Genomic DNA, 15,050 nt, shown 5'->3' with positions numbered 1-15,050 from the left:
TTCTGGCAGCCATTAACTATCATTAGCTCATCACGGAGGGAGTGGACACCCAAGCCATTCCTCTGTCCATCCCAGATTGTTCACAGACCACATCATGTTCAGTTCTTGTAAAGTGATTTCTTATGTATGTTGCATGTTGACTTTTCCTGGGGAGAGAAAAAACAAACATACATTCATCACAAATAAGGCACCAATGTAGACCAAAGAACGAGATGAATCCAAGTCTAGCTTAGTGAAGCAGTGAGCTTATTGTGGATGGATGAGGGGTTACTTACAGACACGTGGATGACTAAAGGAAGTTTCATCACCAAATGAAAAGGCCGCTCCAGGATGGTGATGCCTCATGAAAACTGCACCCCTGGGTCTCACTGAATGTCTTTTTATTAATTAAATTAAATTTGTTTACTTGAGAATAAGAAAGAGAGAGAGAGAAAGAGAGAAAACAGCCATGTTTGTATCTCTAGCCACTCAAACACATTCCAGACACAGGCACCACCATGTGCATCTGGCTTTACATGGGTACTGTGGAATTGAACCTGGCTTGCTAGGCTTTGTAGGCAAGGGCCTTAACTGCCAAGCCATCTCTTCAGCCTTGCTTTTTACACATTTGTACTTAGAAAGATGGAAGAGACTGAGGGTAGAAGATATATTTTTCTGCTGAGCCATGGAGAAAGGAGTTCCAGTGGGCTATGAACGTGCTTAGGGTGGGGAAAAGGGGGCTCAGGAATTGTGTCTCAGGGTATGATTTTAACCTGGACTTTTGAACAATGTCAGGACTGTTAACAGAACAGGTATAATTGGGGATGGAACTAAAATTTTCATTATGAGGTGGGCATGAACCTTTGGGATTTGGTGGGGAGGCGTTAAAAACCAAAAAAAAGAAAACAAAACAAAAAAAAGATTGACCACCACAGATCTACTCCTTGTCAACTTGACAGCCTAGCACACCTCTGTAAGTCATTGCACATCTTATGTGCAGTTCAGCTGGTGAGAGAGTCTGTCATCTTTCCAGCAATTCTTTTGCTTGTTTCAACTCCAGAAGCAGCCTTGCCAATCTTCTCTTTCAGCTTTTCAGTCTTATTTATTTTCTAAGTCTCAGCAATGATAAAGCCTCTCTCCAGATAGAATGTTTTATTGTAGAGGACATTGACATGGAACATATATAATTTATTTCTTTGCACGTTTTAAATGATTTTATGTTTTAAAATGAATCTTTACATGCAGTATTACAATTTTTATTATTCTAGGATATTTCTCCCACTGTAATTGAAATCATCCCAATTCCAGGTTCGTTCCCATCTACAAACATCTTGTGTCTCTCTACCTTTCCTTTATGAATCCACACTTTCAAAAACATCTTATTTTACTTTAAACTTCGTTTCATTTTTCATGCCACTACAGGAATTTTACTTTGCTGTAAAAATCATCTTCTTCTGAAACGAATAAGAAAAACATTTTATATTCCATTTTGAAAGAAAAGGTCCAAAATTCATGTTATTTCTCTCTGCCATCATAATTTGAAAATCTTGCTTTATAAAATTTTACTCAAAATTCCATTCCTTTTTATATATCTTCAATACCATTATTTTGAAGATAAAAAATTATGTATCTTTGGTGGCTTGATTCAGTTGTCCCCATAAATTTAGGTGTTCCGAATGCTAGGTTCCCAGCTGATGGAGATTTGGGAATTAATGCATTCTGCAGGCATTGCATTATTGGAGACAGGCTTATGGGTGCTATAGCCAGCTCCCCCTTACTAGTGTTTGGCACACTCTCCTGTTGCTATTGTCACCTTATGTTGGCCAGAGGGTAATGTCCACCCTCTCTCTGCTCATGCCATCATTTTCCATGCCATCATGGAGCTTCCCCCTCAAGTCTGTAATCCAAACTAAACCTCTTTTTCCCTCAAGCTGCTCTTGGTTGGGTGATTTCTACCAGCATTGTGAACTTGACTGCAACAGTAAAGTGGCACCGAGAAGTGGGATTGCTGCTAGAATCTTGACCATGTGGCTTTGGCCTTTTGTAGCTGATTTTCAAGAGGAATGTGAAAGGAGTTGAAACATTGGCCTAAGAGATGTCTTGAAGTGCTGTAAGAATAGCTTGATGGACTATTCTGGTCAGAATTGGAAGATCTGAATGCAGTAAGAACTATGGACTGTGAGGTTTGGCTTATGAGGGTGAGATAGGACTTTGCTTGGACTGGGCTAAAGGCAGGTTTTTGAAAAGCTTGCTGTTATGCCTGTGTCCTGAGAATTTGTGCAGGGTTGCTTTCCATAGAAATGAACTGGTGTGAGCAGAGTGATATGGCACAGAACAAAAAAATCTTTGGATGAACTGCTGCACATTCAGCTTCAATTGAGAGATTACTACCTTTGACATTGAGCCAGCTGACCTGCACTGGGGCAACAGGAAGAATGTAGATTCTTTTAAAAGGGCCTAAGTGCTCAAAAAGTGTCCTATTCTTCAACATCTGCTTTATTCACCTTGGATTAACAAATTTGCACCCTACCCGTTATTGTGGAGTATATGAAATGCAGGAAAAAGAGGGTCATTGAGTTTGCAACATGGTCTTGTGTTTTGGAAATGGCTATGGGCAGTGTGAAGCAGGTTTGCTGGTTGCCTGCACAGGGCTGTGAGGATGAACTGTGGCTTGCAGTGGAGACCCAGTGGAGATGCTGAGACTACAAGATGGCAGCTAAGGAATGCTGCTGGCTCCAGATGAAGTTTTCCAAAATGGTGAGTAGCCTAGCTGGAAGGGTAGAATTGGAACTCCAGAGACTTGTTGCTGATTAGAATTGTCTAACTTGGAGATTGTTCACTGTCTAGAGTTGTTGAACTTGATGCTACAGACTTTTATGTTTGCCTTGGTTGTTTTAAATCTTGTATTTGCTGAATATTTCTTTGCTATGCCCAGTGCAATCTTTTGCAATGTGAATGTTTATTCTGTGCCATTATGGTTTTTGAGGGGGGGTTTGATTTTTTTTTGGGGGGATATTATGGCTCAGTTAAAAGACCTTGTAGTATGGGGATATTTGAACATCATTAGGATTGATAAAAAGATGGGGGCTTTTAAAGTTGAATGGATGCACTGCATTTTACATCACCTACAGTTATCAGTTTATGGGGGCCAGGCTCAGAATATGGTGGTTTGATTCAGGTATCCTCCATAAACTTAGGTGTTCTTAATGCTAGGTTCCCAACTGATGGAGATTTAATGCCTTCTGGAGGCAGTGTATTATTGTATTGTTGGGGGCAAGTTTATGGGTGTTATAGCCAGCTTCTACTTGCCAGTGTTTGGAACACTCTCCTATTGCAATTACCCATCTTATGTCAGCTAGGGGGTGATGTCCAGCTGCTCATGCCATTGTTTTCCCTGCCATCATGTAGCTTCCTCCTTAAAACTGTAATTCCAAATAATCCCCCCCCCCCCATAACTGTTCTTGGTTGGGTGATTTCTACCAGCAATGTGAACCTGACTGCAACAGTATCCAAGTTTCAATGAGATGATAATGACATGCAAGTTTCTTTAGTTCTTAGTACTATATTCCTTATTTTTTCTTTCATTCTACATACACTCAGGTGTTGCTACTTTTTATACCATATAATTAAACTCTTACATATTTCCTAGACTTGGATTAGCTCTCTAAGCATCTTTCTCTTAATTACATTCCTTACACTTAAGTCATACTTATTTCTCTATTTTATGATATAAACTTGTTCAGGGCAGCTCATCTTAATCACTTCTCAATATGTATGGAGAACAATCATAAGAAATATGCATCCTGGAGGTTTCCCTGCCTTGATTTTACTTCCAACATGGAAAGGATAGAGACTGAGCACGTTACACTATTAGAGAGTCATGTGTCATAGTCACAAATGCAACAGGCTTTTTTGTTTATGTTTTTTTTTTTTTGCAAATTTAGTTTTAATTGGAAAAGACAGACACAGGGGAAAAAGTATGGAGTTGAAGTAGATATGTATATAGTGGTAAGACATTACTGAGAACAATGCAAAATGGAGTCATGGAAGAAAACTGAACTTATATTTAAAAATAATGTGTTATCTAAGATATTTTAGTTGAAAACTAAAGGATACTAAATAAACTGTACTGGCATCTAATGTCAGGGAGGTCATATTGTTCTGACTCACAAACAACATGTATCTATAAAAACCCTGATTAGAAACATGGTTGCCCTGTATGAGGGTGAGAAAGGGTGTTGGTGTGACTGGGACAGAGTGAGCTGAGAGAGAAATGGTAGGAGATGAATTCTGAGAATGAGCATGTATTCTTTGATGCAATGTGTCCTCTTTGTATATGCAGTAGTTCACAATTGTTTCCTCTGTGTCTAATCATTCTAGTTGATTCTCATTGGACTCATTCTTAAATGATGCCAATTTGGTCAATAATTATTGATCATTTTGACATAATGATCATCTGATATATCATTGTCATATTCTCCAAAATTAATGTACTATTCTTTTCAATTTTCCTGTCTCCCTACTCATCACATCATCACATACAGTCTCTCTCTCTCTCTCTCTCTCTCTCTCTCTCTCTATATATATATATATATATATATATATATATATATCCACACACACACATACACATATATATGCATACATATATATAATATAGTAATATATACATATATACATATATATAGTATATATATGTACTATATATGTATATATATACATAGTATATATAGTATAATATATACTATAGTATATATTAGTAGTATATATAGTATAATATATACATGTATATAGTAATATATACATATATATATAGTAATATATATATATAGTTTATATATAGTATATATATTTTTATATACATATATATATGTGTGTGTGTGTGTGTGTGTGTGTGATCAAACTTATAAAATGTACAGAGATCCCTACAAAATGTTTATCCATATGCACCTCTTTTTTTAATTCTTTTTCACCTCTGTTCTAATGGAAGAAAAGAGACTTAAGGAAAGATGAAATCAAAGGAGCTAACATTTACATATGACCTATTCACAATATGGACTCTTTGTAATAGAATCTGTATCATTATTATAATCTAAGATCTCTATTGTCATATCTGGTAGAGAGTGTACACTTTCCATTCTGTTTACTCATTTCATAATCTTTAACTCATATTCATAGGTGAGCATAAAACTCCTGTTTGAAAATTTCATACAATCATGTAACAAGCAAAAACTATTAAAAGTATCTTCATTAGAAAATGTTTCTTATAGTAAATAACTTATATCACTTTATATTGTTTGCTTGAATTATAAAGATGTCAATATTTAGAATCATTCATTGAAGAACTAAAGTTTATTTGCAATGGAGTCTAAAATGTTTTGCACATTTCTTTGTAACACATAAAGCGTGGATATACTTACAGAGTAAAAGCTAATATTCAGAAATTGAAAACAGCTCAGGCATAAGTAATTGAGTATTATAAAAGACTCATCCTGTGAGTGCTGACACAATATTTTCCAAAGAGAGTCAATTTTATTTTCAGACCTAAGATTTCAAAATTTAAGAAGCTGTGCTTTCTGCGTTAGAACGCTAATCCCATTTACTAAATATGTTGTTTGTTTACACCTAGAAATATTATTCTGGTTGTTTTTGTCCACATTATTTCCTAATTCAATCATTTCAAAAGTATTATTTACTTGAAAACAATATTGGCATCCAGAAGTCCCATGAATTCATGGTCTGCATAAAGATTTATATAGAAGTAATAAAAATATTCTTCAAAGAAAAATTTCATTCTAAATTTCCTTAGGCTACAAAGTTATTGCACAGTCATTTCAAACAATATGTGAGAGATGTATTTGCCAGATAACATGATATACAGCCTGTTCCTTGGAGTTGTGATAAATTTGATTTATATACACTTTATTGAGGCACTCAAGATGGGCATGTTTTCTGACATAATTACTCAACAGAAGGCAGCATTTTAATTAGATCATACTTAAAGTTTGTCTTAGAAATGCTAATAGTACTTTCATAGTATGGAAAATAAATACAGACAGATCAGAAAATATAAAATAAACACAGATGATACAGAGGAACACTCAGAAAAGGATATATGAATGAAATGTTTTAATAAAAATACATTAAACTTTGAAAAACATACATAACAATGACAAAACATTATCATGCAACAAATAAGAAAACTTAAATCATAAAAAATAATTTTTCAAGGTCTCTAAAAACATTAAGAAACGGTTTTTTTTTTTCTGTTATTAACAATTCCATTGTTTAAAAATACCCTAGTAGAAGCCGGGAGTGGTGGCACATGCCATTAATCCCAGCACTCGGGAGGCAGATGTAGGAGGTTCTCAGTGAGTTCGAGGCCACCCTGAGAATACAGAGTGAATTCCAGGTCAGCCTGAGCTAGAGTGAAACCCTACCTAGAAAAACAAAACAAAACAAAACAACAACAACAAAAAATTACACTAGTAGAAAAAGTATGTGATATCAGAGTGGATATTGTATGGAACTTTAAGATACAAAAAGAAAGTGGTATCATGTACAAAATTTCTCTTGGACTAACTGTAATAGTGAATTAATTACCAAATTGGCAAAAATATCCATGAATCTGTATTGATATAACTAAATGTTAAAAAATATTAACTATATAAACAAGTCTCCTATGCAAAGGAATCCAAATAAATATTATAGATAATCCACTCTGAAGCAGAGGGAGTGTACCTTCTATAATTAATGTTGGCTGCTCTCAGTAACCTCCTTCCATGAAGTGGAGTGTGGAAAGGAGGGAACACAAATGAGTTTACTATGCTGTAACATGTCAGACTCTACTGCATCCAAGTGATAAAGGTCAAACCCAAAAGCCATAAATCATAACAATACTATGTACCCTTGGTAGAACGGTATTTTGCCTCTGTGACCCTTTCCCAAAGAAATTCTACTAGGGAAACATCTTAAATTCTGTATTAGACTAGTATGTCTAAAAAACACCAAGATCTTCAAAAGAAAGGAAAATCTGTGAAATTGTCATGAACTAAAGGATCCTTGCAGACCATGACAGATAAATGCATTATTGGAGTTGGTATGAAGTCCAGTTAGAGAACAGAACATGAAGTAAGATAATAATAAAATCAGAATTAGCTATGGTTTCCATACCATCATATGGTATTAATATTAATTCATTTATTAAAATAAATTTTATACTAATGTAAGATGCTAATGATTGTGGAAATTTAAATGTAATGTTGGGGCTCTGTCTTCTGGTCAGCTGTTCTGTATACATAAATTTTCTAAAATATTTAAGTACATAAAGTTTCTAACTTAATTGCAAATATTTCACACCCTAGTAGAAATCTGCCTTTGTATTTATAAAAGATACAAACATTATTTTGATAAACATCAAAGCAGGTAGCAAATTCACAATGTTGGCAATTTTTATTCTGTTTTGTCAAAGTAGGGTCTCTCTGTAGCCAAAGCTGACCTGGAATTCACTATGTCGTTTCAGCGTGGTCTCAAACTCACAGCAGTCCTCTTATCTCTGCCTCCCACATGCTGGGATTAAAGGCAAATGCCACCACGCCAGGCAAATGTTGGCAATTTTGATAAGAAAACATGTACATACTTAGCTGGAATAGAAATACTGTAAATGAATTAATTTCATAATGACCATTCCAGGAAATATGTGTGGAAAAATGGAAAACCTACTTCAATTAGAAATGTAACTTGCATCTGCTATGTAATGATGTTGTTACCATTGTTACAGGAAGCGCTTAACTGCTAAACCATCTCTCCAGTCCCACATTATTAATTATTAATGGAAACTTAATGACCATGTTTTAGAGTTATTGACATTAATCTTATATGTTCTGATTATTTATAATGTTTTCTTCCCTGGCTTGTACTCTCCCCCAATCTTACCATCATTTATACCTACATAAAATCTTACATGTAATGCAAATAGATAATGTTAAACAGAGGGACTGGGAAGCTGGCTCAATAGGTAAGAACACTTTCTACTCAGTCATGAGGAGCTGAGTTTGATACCTGTACCCACACAAAAAGCAAGTCACATTGCTATGTGTCACTCCACTGGTAAAGTTTTCTCATTTGCCTGGGAATGTCAGTAAATTTCAACACGTTTTCAGCAAATGTGTTAAAAGCTTAGTAAGCCCTGCACTGCCATGCCTTAACTTTCCTGTTGGTGTTGGTGAGCCACATTGCTGTGCATCCATCTAGCCCAGCTGCCTTTACCTTCTGCACTCCAACCCCTCATAACTACTCACATAAATACCTCTAGCAAACTAATCCCTGGTGTTGGATGCATACATGTCTGCATATGAACTTATGCTTAATTAATTTCTAAGTGGTTTGTATGCTCATCCTTATGAAACGTTTTTATATTATACCCAATTAAGTGAGTTTTCTATTATGTTCTTTCAGGGTAGTATATAACTTATTTTTATGACATATTTGACAGTCTCACATTTAAATTAGTGTTATTGATTAATATCCATTTTACACACAACTGCATAACCATTTTCTAGGCAATAAATGCATCTTGTTTTATATACTACATCCCCTTTTATGCCTTATCACTTTATATAAAATATAGTTTAATATGTATAATGTTATAATACATAATATATTATATGACTTATGATAATGATTTATGGAAGAAGTAAAAAACTTGATCCCTTAGCTGAAGCAGTCATGAGACATAGCAACAAAGTCTATTGTTTAGTCATTGATGTCCATATGTTTTCAGAATATCAACTGCTTCCAGAGCAGGAGGAAAGGGAACTGCTTCTCTTTCTCCTGCATATAACACACACACATATATAAACTAAGTATTATCAATTCTTATAATTATTTGGAGACAGGCTTTTCAACTGACTTTCAAAATAAACTCAGATTCCATAGAATTTCTTTCCAGAGTAAAATCATGCAGGGATTAATTTCAAGGCAACTCGGTCTGTTTATTTCTAGGCAAGACACATTTGAAGTGGAGCCCTTCTAAGTCCCTCATACAATACATCAGAAAGATACCATAAAACAGGAACATTAGTCTATCTCCAAGGATAAAGGTTTCTATGGTACTAGTTCATTTTGGATTTAGTTTTGTGCCTGTTTCTCCCCACCATTCCCTTCTCCTCTCCCCAAACCTTTCTATCCCTATTGCCTGGTTCTTGAATTGCCTACCAGATATGTCGGCAACCTGAGCTGGTCCAGGTTAGGAAACACAGATAAGTGAAACCATGATGTATTTATTTTCCCGTGATTGAGTGATTTTTCTGAGTTTTATCTGTTTTAAATCTGTCCATTTTTTATACATTTCATGACATCATTTCTTTTTCTTACTGCTGAGTAGAATTCTACTATGTCAATGTTCCACAACTTCCTTTGCCATTCATGCAATGAAGGACATCTAGGTTGATTCCAGTTCTTAGCTACAATGAACTAAACAGCTATAAACATGGTTAAGCAAATATTTCTGTAGAGACACATGATGCATTTAGGATAAATGCCCTGTAGGGGATAAATGTGTCTGTTGGTAGGACTATGTCCACCCTTTTCTGTCATCTCTATATTGATTTTCATAGTGGTTGTGCAAGTTTGCATTCCTACCAATGGTGGATAAGGGCTTCTTTTTTCTCACAACCTTGCCAACATTTGTTGTTATTAATTATTTTTAGTGATTTCCATCCTTACTGGAGTAAGGTGGAATCTCACTGTTGTTTTAATTTGCATTTCAATAATGATTATGAATGTTTAACATTTTCTTAAGAGTGTGTTATCCATTTGTAATTCTTCCTCTGAGCTCTCCCTATTCAGTTCTCTGCCCCATTTTTGAAGTGCGTTGTTTGATTTTTTTTTTTTTTTTTATTGTTGCTTAGTTTTTTGAATTCTTTGTAGATTTCAGATTTTAGATAGGCTTTTGTCAGTGGTATAGCTGGAGAAAGTTTTCTCCTATTCATTGGGTAGCCTATTGCTTCTGCTCATAGTATGTTTGTCTGTGTAAATGCTTCTTAGCTCCATGAAATACCATTGGTTGAATGATTATTTATTTATTTATTTTTGTCTCTGGCCTATAACTCCTAGGCCCAGAAATTGGTTGCTACCCACAATGAGCTGTTGATCTCATGCTCAGTTAGAGAATTATAAGGTCCCCAAAACAACACAGGTTTCTGTTAAAGCACTTGATTACCTACCTGAGGCAAAAGCTAAGACCCTATTGCTGAAGACACCATATGCAGCTAACACAGAGCATGGAGAGACCTACCTGGAATCTGGAAGAGAGCCAGTCCCCATACAGTTAGCCAGTCTAGTGATGGGTAGTGCTACATGAGCAACGAGGGGAACGTGCCCAACAATGGTCTTGGGAACCAGAGGTCTAAGCTACTTAGAAGCAAACACCCTGACAGGACATACATGCCAGTGCAATAGTAGCACACAGCCTTGGTGGGTAACAAATTGCTTTCTGATTGGCTAAGAGATCTGCTCAGTGTAAAATAGACCATGTCTGGCATTGGGAACCACCAGACCAGAATCCTATGGAGACAAACATTATGCTCTCCAATGTCAAGCTCTCAATAGTTCTTGACTAAAAAGGGGTTGAACACATTAAATTCTCCCTAAGTTAATAAGGCTTAAACTATGTTGACTTGGCTCTCCATTGGAGAATGTATTCTGCATTTTCAGAAGGTAGTGAGACCCAAAGGGATGAACTACCTCTCACATTTCAGCCAAGCCACAGCTGAAATCACAGAGGAACTGGGGAGATGAGTAAGAGTACTGTTTCCATATTGAACCTGACAATCAGCACCAGGGTAAAGGAGACAGACCCTGAGGATACTCAACACATAATGAAAGCAGAGATCCAGAGGCTCCTAAGAGCTTATCACTGAAGGACATTTAAAAACTCACCCACCACAGCTAAGAGTATTTTGTGGAAGAGGGTGTGGAAAGATTACAAGAGCCATAAGGTTGAAACAACATTCCCATAGTCATTCCCACCTCCCAGAAACAACTGACTGCTGCTCCCATATCACATAACCCACAATCCCATAGGGGATACTTGCAACTCCATTGAGGAGAGTCCCTCCCTAGCAGAATGGGGGCAGGGAGGAGGTTAGGAGGGTACCAAAACATGATGTATCCATACAAAATATGTTGTTAATACTACTACCACTAATTAACCCAAAAATAAATACTACTTTAAAAACAAGAACATTAATATTTATAAATAGGAAGAATCAATTAAATGTTTTCTAATAATTTAAATTATATTATTTTTTGCATTTAATCATTCTTGTGATAGCTTTCTAAATAAGATAATTCATATGCATATCAATAAACATCTTTGAAATATTTTAATAAGCAGCTCTATCTGGAATAACATTAGTAGTTTTAGTCTTGGGAAATGCTATTGTAATTAAGTTTGCTTTGAGTCAAAAGCAGTTCAAAGAAGATTAATTTTAAGCTTTGAAAACCCCATGGCACCTAATATGATGTCATGCATCCTAAAACTAATCTAATTATTTGATGACAATTCCAGCATTGAAGATTATTTCATTTAATTGTTTTTACTTTGCCTCTTTGGGAAGTCTGCTCTATGAAACAAAGTAAGGAATGTCTTTTGTTCTAGAGGCAACTAGAACACTCATTAAAGTAAATTAAAATGCCAACTACGTTTTCAATAGTTAGATAATTAATTGAAACAATTTTTTAATTGACTTTTTGTTTTATTAACTTCAGAGAAATATTCCAAAGATAATATTATAAGCACACCTGAATCAGTTAAGACCATGACCCAGTTTGTTTTATGATGATAAAATGATTAAGCATATTAAATAAATCTGAGAAATTAGCTCCTTGTGGACATCCAGTCTGGGCCTCTGCATTTCCACAGAAGAGTGGCAATCCAGACAGAACCTTATCACACAAATCAATGTATGAATATGCACCTGTGCACTCAAGTTGGGAAAGAAGTTCAGAAGATGCTGAGCAAAATCAATCACATCATTCCACTCAGAACTAGGAAATACAATTTCTACTTGTATTCATGTGCTCATAGCAAGTCACATTGCTATGAGTCACACCACTGGAAAAAATTTCTCATTTGCCTGGTAATATCAGTAAGTTTTGATACATTCTCAGTAATTATATGTTTATTTATTTATTTATTTTTGTTTATTTTTGTCTATTTGAGAGCGACAGACAGAGAAAGAAAGAGGGAGAGAGAGGGAGAAAGAGAGAGAGAGAGAGAGAGAGAGAGAGAGAGAGAGAGAGAGAGAGAGAGAGAGAGAGAGAAAGAGAATGGGCATGCCAGGGCTTCCAGCCAGTGCCAAATAAGTCCAGATGCATTCGCCCCCTTGTGCATCTGGCTAACGTGGGTCCTGGGGAATCAAGCCTCAAACCAGGGTCCTTAGGCTTCACAGGCAAGAGCTTAACTGCTGAGCCATCTCTCCAGCCCACTAATTATAATTTTTAGGTTGGCATTTGATCACCGCCTCTTTCTTCTCGCACATAGAGGGCTTTGGACATTCACTTGGGTTGTCATTTTCTTGATGTCTTTTCCAGTCACAGTCTTGATCAAAGTACCTACAGCAAGTACAACTATATAATTAGCAACTAGACAAGTAGTGATTATCTCCTACATATTTATTCATTTTTGGTCAGTGGTTCACCTGGTGTCCATAAAAATCCCCTATGGAGTCAAATGAACGTCTGCTGTAAATGATGCTGGACCATCAACACTACTGTAGTATCATAAGCTCTCATGTGCTTACTTGGTTGAAAATTAAATTCAACTCTCATAAAATCTCAAATGTTAAATTAATAAATTGTCTTAATTAAAATAAGTATGGATACTCTTACAATTATTTGAACTGCTCTTCTTCTAAGGGACAAGAAAACAGGAGAAACAACAGAACTTGAAAAGACAGATTTGGTTTTGATTGATAAATTTCTTACTAATTGGGCATGTGGCATTGAGAAAAATGTTAGCCTTTCTAACTCAGTCTTCCCATGTTTAATTGGATATTATAGTACCTATATACCAAAAAGATTTGTGGACTCTAATGAAGGATAATTGTAAAGCAATTAGCAAATAGGTATTACTCACTCCTCTCACCACTGATTGCATGTTCCCAAAATGCCAGACATCATTTTGAATGAGATTTCAAAATAAATAAATTACAAATACAATTTCAGAATTTAAACTCTACTATTTATCTTCAACTATGTAAAGGTACATGGAAAAGTTCAAATAATGTCAGAATACTGTATGACTCGAGAAGTAAAGTAGTTTAACCAAGGCTTCAGGGCCAAGAAGTGGATTGGAGCATAAATATAAGTCCTAAAAGTTAAAATCCACAATGATAGACAGAGAATAAAGAATTTATCCTTTGCTGTCTGTTCATTATATACATGCATATATTACACACACACACACACACACACACACACACACATATATATTTATATTTATATATATATTTTGAAAGCAGGTAAATTTCATTTTGTGTTTTTTCTTGCTTTGAAGAAATTGTGGAATCAAGGAAAATTGTCAAAAGCTTCCTCAAATGCTGTTTGTGAGAGTCACATAAGGAATAAACTTTTGCCCCTTTCAAAAAAACCAAAAATAAAGAAAATTGTCAAAATGTTACTATGTGGCTCTACATGAGAGAAAGAAGAGCAATGCTGACTAAAATAAGAACTTTTTTTTAGAACTTTCCAAGTCACCTACAAGGCAAAGCTATAGATCTTAATACATGATTTGAAACAAGGTTAAGAAATTCACTGGAAAAAGAAGGAATGGTGATGCTTTATGCAGGATTAAGAAAGGGCTGGGTTAGGGTGATATTCATATAAGATCTGATAGTAAGGCATGTGTCTAGGATCTCAGAAGTATACCAAAATCAAGAAAAAAAGTAATGTCATTATCATTTGATGAAAAAAATAATCACATATTTGAGTGACTTTGAGTACTGGTTAATAGAAATGAAAGCAAGTTTTAAATATCAGTAATTTAACATGCAGGCTAAATATGAGAACAATTTGAGGTGGTGAGACAGGTAAAATGTGCTGGATAAAATACATTCTATATCTATAGTAATAAAAGCAGTGTTGTGCCCTTCTATGGAATATCTTATGTATGAAATTAGTACTACTTTATAGTCATTTATTAAAATTAAATTGAGTCCAAGTAGTATCAGGAATATTTCAAACGTTACCCATCTAAGAAATGGAGAAACTAGACTTCAATCTCAGACACTCTTGACTATTGTACCATCTGCTCATCTTTATGCTACTGCCTCTCTACAAAAAGACACCAACAATTATGGCTGGTTAGAAAGAACAAGAACTACAGGTGTTTCAGTGACAGCAGAAATGGGATGTCTACAAAGTTTTTGACTGAAGAATAGTGGTGGTGATAGAAGTGATGTAAAGGAAAGACAGTTGTAGCTTGAAACTCAGGTAGTGTGTCTCTAAAGCCTTAAGGATACAGCAGTTCAAGAAGAGAGGTACCCAAGGGTGCAGTATTTGGAGTGCATGGCATCCACCACACACAAAATGAAGATAGAGAATGGAATAGAATAATGAAGCTGCAATGCAAAGTGTTAAATGTTCATGTTAATTTCTTGTGGAAAGAGAATGATACTAGTGATAACATCCTCAAAAATTGGAAAAAGGTGCTCGCTTCGGCAGCACATATACTAAAATTGGAACGATACAGAGAAGATTAGCATGGCCCCTGCGCAAGGATGACACGCAAATTCGTGAAGCGTTCCATATTTTTTGGTGAAATAAGCAAGGGTGATGTTTTCCTGTGAACTGGATACCAGCACAAAGGGAAAGGAGATCAACGCAGAGAAAAATCAACTCCTACCAAATCAGAGAGCCAAAGCCTCAGAGGCCCCCAACACCTCAGCACTGAAGCAGACCAAAAATGAACCCAACATGGCTCAGGGAAATCTTGCGGAAGAGGGGGCGGAAAGAATGTCAGAGTTACATGTTGGGTCATGATTTGCAGAGACATTTATCATACTAAT

General features: G+C 35.7%; 1 non-coding gene across 1 annotated transcript; it reads left to right on the top strand.

Annotated features, from left to right (window-relative positions):
* Positions 1-14,690: 14,690 nt before the first annotated feature.
* On the top strand, positions 14,691-14,797 carry LOC123461780. The gene has a single exon (XR_006637845.1). It is a non-coding gene; the product is annotated as a U6 spliceosomal RNA (small nuclear RNA).
* Positions 14,798-15,050: the final 253 nt, after the last annotated feature.

This window comes from Jaculus jaculus, chromosome 6 (assembly GCF_020740685.1).
Source record: "Jaculus jaculus isolate mJacJac1 chromosome 6, mJacJac1.mat.Y.cur, whole genome shotgun sequence".
Classification (NCBI taxonomy): domain Eukaryota; kingdom Metazoa; phylum Chordata; class Mammalia; order Rodentia; family Dipodidae; genus Jaculus; species Jaculus jaculus.
The sequence above is the reverse complement of the archived record's forward strand: the minus strand, read 5'-3'. Positions and strand labels throughout refer to the sequence as shown.